The sequence below is a fragment of the Marmota flaviventris genome, chromosome 7 (assembly GCF_047511675.1).
Source record: "Marmota flaviventris isolate mMarFla1 chromosome 7, mMarFla1.hap1, whole genome shotgun sequence".
In the NCBI taxonomy this organism is placed as follows: domain Eukaryota; kingdom Metazoa; phylum Chordata; class Mammalia; order Rodentia; family Sciuridae; genus Marmota; species Marmota flaviventris.
The window spans coordinates 95,974,647-95,980,626 of NC_092504.1; the positions used below are offsets into that span (position 1 = coordinate 95,974,647).

General features: G+C 40.8%; 1 pseudogene; it reads left to right on the top strand.

Annotated features, from left to right (window-relative positions):
- The first annotated feature begins 4,504 nt into the window (after positions 1 to 4,504).
- LOC114092838 (transmembrane protein 276-like) lies at positions 4,505 to 5,583 on the top strand (annotated as a pseudogene).
- The last annotated feature ends 397 nt before the right edge of the window (positions 5,584 to 5,980 follow it).

Sequence of the window (5,980 nt, forward strand, 5' to 3'; positions counted from 1 at the left end):
ACAGAATTGAAGCAATAAGAATGCCAAATACACTTTAGGTGAAAAGAAATTGGAAGGATGGGGAAGTGGTGCGTTTAATCAAAGGTTGGGAAGAAACCATGTTAGACATGGAAGATGACATGGTCTAGGTATGTACTAACTAACAGTTATTCCCATGGTAGATTTGAAAATTGCTTAACAGTCAACAATTGGTTTATCAAAATTATCTCTTCAGAACCAAAGTGAAAATGTGCTTTTTTACATTCTTAAAGTGTGAAATGGAAAAAGAACAAGTAATGTCTCTTTCTATATATATTCATAAATACAAGTGAGAAGTTCATGTAAACATACTAACTGTACTTGCTAAATGTTCAGGAAGTAGGAACAAAAAGGCGTTGGTTAAGTTTGTATTAAGACTGCATTCTAAATATGGTCTAGCTATCTTCTACATACTATTTTGTTTGGTTGGGATAGCAATGCCCTTACTTCTATTTCTTTCTATTGTCTCCCATACTCAATAGCAACTGGTGAAGCTACTTAATGAGGAACTCCTCTCCACTTGATTCCTGTTTTCTCCCTTTCTTTCCTCTCCCATTCTTTTTTCTCTCCTTCCTTTTCCTAACATCCCTTCCCTTCTTTTCTCTTCTTGCATCCTCCTCTTTCCTATCTTGTGTTGTCCTTAATTCTGAGCACAGCAAATGATTCAATGGAAGAAAAAGGCGCTTTTATTGATTTGGTGAACAGCTGTCAAGATCCACTGAGCTCTAGGAACTGAGTTAGGCTATCCTGGCTACAGATAATACACTTGGTTCCAACCAAGTGTATATCTGGGGTGGTAGATACAACAAGCATAGTACATGCAATTTAGCAGAGAACAGAGACAATCAGAGGGTAATAACAAAATGTGAAATGCATGTGGTGGTGGGTGTTCTGATAGGACAAGACACAAGTGATCTCAAAGTAAGAGAACTTCTCCCAATCCAAGGATGGCTCTGTACCATTTATATGTTAAAATATAGAAACATGGTCTGAATATGAGGGAAGCTTTGAATTTCAAAGGATTTTATTAGATACTGATAACTGGTCAAATTTCTCCTGGCTATTGAATTTTTGAGCCTACAGCATATTTATTATGAAATTAACAAGGTGAATAAAAGATTCCTGAGTAAAGTTTATGAAATTGTGAGAAAAGTACATATTATGTTTTTAAATCATGAATTAAGTGAATTTCACTTAAACTTGTTGCTTTGAGACTTTTTTCCTTCTCATATGGAGGACTAAACCCAGGGATATTCCCCCACTGAGCTATATCCCCAGCCCTTTTTATTTTTTATTTTGAGATGGGATCTCGCCAAGTTGTCCAGGATGCCCTGGAACTTGCAATCCTCCTGCCCCAGCGCCCTGAGTAGCTGAGATTACAAGTTTGTGTTACTGCATTCAGCTGGTTTGGTTGTGTGAACAGTAGGATTTCTTTGCTCAAGTTCATATGCTGGAGGAAAAAAAAAAAGAGGGGTGGTGGATAAAACAAAAATAAGCATAGTTCTTGTTCTTGTGGGCATTCGATAAAGAAAGTAAAGTTAAACCTAGTTAACTTTAGTAAACCAGGCATTAAATATATAAAAGGAGGGAAAGGAATTCCAGCTTGGGTTTCTCAAAAGCAGAGCCTGGGAAAGAGTTGCTAATGCAATTTAAAAGTGAAGAATGCCCCAGAACTGCGTCTTCAAAAGCCAGGAGATAGGAATATTTATCCAGCTATTCCCATTGGTTGAAGTCTTCATGTAAACTCTCCCAGATCCTGCTCTGTGCTTTGCATGTGGGCCACAAGAGCTCCTGCTGGTTCTAGGATAAGGGAAGATTGCATAAAGATCTTCCCTTTGAGGCTAGACACTAAGAAGAATGTGCAAACAAAGGAATTGTTCCCTGCACCTGTATTGAAACAGAAAGACAGGGGTAGAGGGGATGTGACAGAACCAAGGCATTAACTGCAGATGGCATTTTAGGACTGCTTTTCCTGATGCAGAGCCAAAACAGGATTCAAATCTACAAGCGAGGAAAAAAAATAGTATAATGCAAATCTATCTGCTCAATTGATCTTATAAAATGGGTTTGGGGATAACAACTATCGAATCATATATCCCCATACTTATTTTTGCCAAATTGGGAAATATCCCAGAGTCATCCAAATCAAGTATCAAATATTTTGGTATTCTTGGATTTCTTTTCTCTGTGCTTAACCCCATGGTCCCATGGCTCAATGCTGTTTAAAGATGAATTGACACCATGAGGAATGAAATAGGTAGGAAGCTACAGACAGAGACAATCAGGTAGATAGCATAGGTTTTTGCCACAGGAGTAAGGAAGGACGAAATTATCTCTAGTTATGCTTTTATTTGTATTTGAATAGTGTGTTCTCACCCATCCACTAGTATAGGATAATGCTGTTTTTCTCTGAGTAACAGCAGCGTTGGGTGAGCTTGTATCATTTCATACCTGGCCAGGTATGTTTTGATAGGTAGAAGGATTTGTCCTGAAGTGATCTAAATGAAGGTGGCAGTCAGTGCCCTGTAACCAAATTCATAGGCATTTGATAGACTTTTTTATATGTGCCTATATGATGAAAATATTTCACGATAATGTTTGCAACTTAATTTTGGTGCAAAATGTTAACTGAGACATTAAGGTAAAAGCTATTTGGCAGAATCCATTGTTCTAAGTTTTCTGTAAGTTCTGTGTCTCAAAATTAAATTTCAGAAAATGTAGCATGACATATAAGTATAAAAAATATATGATTGATGAAAATGGGCTGAAAGTATAATAAGTGAGATAAAAAATAAAGAAATTTCATCGTGCAAATGAATAAACAGGTTTTGCTATAACCTCCTAGACTTTTCCAACAGAAAACAAGTATGTTATGTAACCTTAAGAAAAAACTGTCATACATTATGTGTGCTAATCTTTACATAAGGTACTTTTTCCTCTCAAAATTTTTATGATCTTCCTTTTTTTCTAACAAATATATTAATAGATTGCTTTCTGATTAATATCTTATATATTTTTAAGTAACATTGTTATAAATAATTTAAATCCCTTAATTTTGGACATTTGGTGGTTTCTAATTTCCCCCATTATAATTTTTACTGTAAGAAACATCTTGTTACATGCATCCAGGTCCATCTGTGGACAAATCTTGGTGAGATAACCTAATAGAAGTGGAACAGCTCAAAGAAAAGTGATACACTTTCAATTATAGTTTAAATAGAGGTTATTGAGATTTTATTTTCAATCAAATGGAGTAACAGAAACTGAATTTATCCTCCTGCCTAGAATAATAAAAAGAATAAAATATATAAAATAGCCATTCATAAGACATTGGACATGAAGCAAAAGAGGACCATGATCCTTTAGAAAGGGAAGAAAATATAGTTGGGTCCTACAGCTGCCCTTGCTTACTTCCTCAAGAGACTGTCCAGGTCATGGCACAGGGATAGGGGACCAGCATGGAGTCTGACAGACACCTGGAGTTGGGACGTTAGGGTTCTCTCATCCAGGAGAGCAAAGTGCTTCAATTTCATAAGGCAGTGCCACAGAGAACAGAGCTGCTCAGACAGAGAACTCCAGAAATCTTCAAAGGGTCCCTGGCAAGTATTTGATTGAGTATCTGCTCTTGCATGCATGTGAGGAAACTATATGAGGCCAGGGAAAGACATTCAAAAGAACTGGAAGAACAGGGTGCAGTATAGAAACAGTGCCCATTCCAATGCCACTGGAAAATGCCATTTGAAAAAATCTCAGGATTCATATGCACTGGGTAATATGCACAGAAGGATTTTGATTCAGGAATGTCAAACCACTGGCTTAAGAAGGAGCCCTGCTCTAATGTATGCAGCATATCCTAAAAAAAAAAAAAAAAGCATCTTATGGTATCCAACTAAATCAACCACATCTCAAAACAATTGCTAAAGAATATTTATGGAAGCCAGGCAGGCAGAAACACACCTAGAGGGCCAAAACGTTCAAAAGTTCAAAAGTTAAATAGAGACATGGAAGATACATGTATTTTTAAAAAAGAAAAGATGAATGAACGTTTTAGAAATAGAGACTACAATATTGAGATGAAAAAGTATACTGAATGGGATTAGGGGAAGATTACATTATAGTGTAGAAGAAAAATATCAGTCGTATTGAATTCATAAACAGAATCTACCCAAAATGAAACAATTCAAAAAAGAAAACAAAAGGAATATCTGTGAGTGGTAGATGATTCAAGAGGCTCAAATACACACACACACACACACACACACATACACACACCACACACACACATATATATAATTAAGAGTTCAAAAAGAAAGTAAAGATTAGTGGTGGACAGTAAAAAAGAAAAAAGAAAAAAAAAGTAAAGAAACAGTGGTCGCACCAATCTAAATTTGATTAAAATTACAAACTCAATGTGCAAGAAGCTTAACTAGTAAAATGTACTTCTTCCAAATGGTTAAAATAATGTTGCTGCTGTTACAAATACAGGATGGAGGCTGGGCCCCCTTACCGGAGGCCACCAGAGGCTGCAGGGCTGACCACTGTGGGCCTTCCCCAGGCCTCTGGCTTACTGCCTCTAGGAACTGTGAATGGCCGGATCCTTCCAGGCCAGGACAGCGCTTCCCTGAGCGCTGGGACAGGTCCAGGCCTCGCAAAGGCCTGCGTGTCCCGCCCTTCGGTCTCCCTGGTTCAGCGCCCACTTGAGCTCACGCCCGCCCTGCCCCGCACCCAAGCTTTGTTCCCCCCTTTTCCAGTCGAATTAGTCCTTCTGCACAGGTGTTTCCATTGGCCTCTGGACTCTGGAAAGTTTAGGACTGTACCTATCCCATGATCTAGTCATGGGACCCTGGAACCTGGAATTCCTGCAGAGCTGCCCTTAGGGTTCCAGGTCCCCAGCTTCTGTTCTTCACACCAAGTTGAAACTCTCTTCCGTCTCCTCAAACTCATCAATGGTCTATTATGTTTTGTTGTACTAGAACTTCTCAAACTTCGAGGGCTATGGCCGCCAAGCCCCGGGTAAGTGGAGCACCATCCTGTCCCACCTGGTGCTGGGAATGGTTTCTCCATGGAGCGGTGAGTTCTGCGCAGTCCAAGTTGAGGGGCTGCTGCTGGTTTCCTGCTCCAGGCTTTGGCTGCTGTCTCCATGCTGGTCCCAGGGCTGGGCACTCGTTTAGATTGTCTCACTGGAGTCTGGGTGACCACAGTCATCGGCCTTTGACTTCCACTGGGGGCACAGGGATGCTCCTCTGCTAACCTACTCCTGGGCGGGGTCATGGTGCTGGCAGTGGCTGGTGACCACCTTGGCCCTGAAGGCTGCTCTGTGGCTGGTCAGGCAGTACTGTTGGTGGTCGAAGTGACCATCTTAATTGTAGCTATTTTCAGAGCCAACATTTACAGGATGTGGGGGCAAGAGGGCGCCGGATGCTAGGTGTAGTAGGCCTTCTGAGCCAACTTGGGGAGGAGAGGCCGCTGCTGCTACTGCCTAAGGAGGATGTCTGTAGCTGGGCCCTGGCTGCAGGCAGTTGGGCCTGCTGCCAGGCCCTGCCTAAGTGCCAGCAGTGGGAATGACAGCTGCACACAGCAAGGCAAGGTTCTCCCTTGGATACCAGCTCCCTTTCCACCAGCCTGTCCCCTAGGAATAGGCTCTCCCTCCTGCTGCAGTGGGCTTTCTACAGGCTGATTGATCAGGAACGGAGCTTAGGTGCTGTCTCTTCTCCAGTCAAGTGCAGGAACTTGCCTAGACCTGAAAAGGCCAGGGTCCCAGACATGTTTGGGGCCTGATTCTGGGAAGAACAAAGTTGCAGGTTCAGAGAGGCTTGATCTCCAATAAACCTTAGGAATTCTAAAAAACAAAACAAAACAACACACACACACAGACACACATAAAAAAGCATGGAATTTGATTAATACTGACTGCAGGGTTTGCTTATAAAATTTCTGGACAGGGACAGGGCAATTCCCTAAA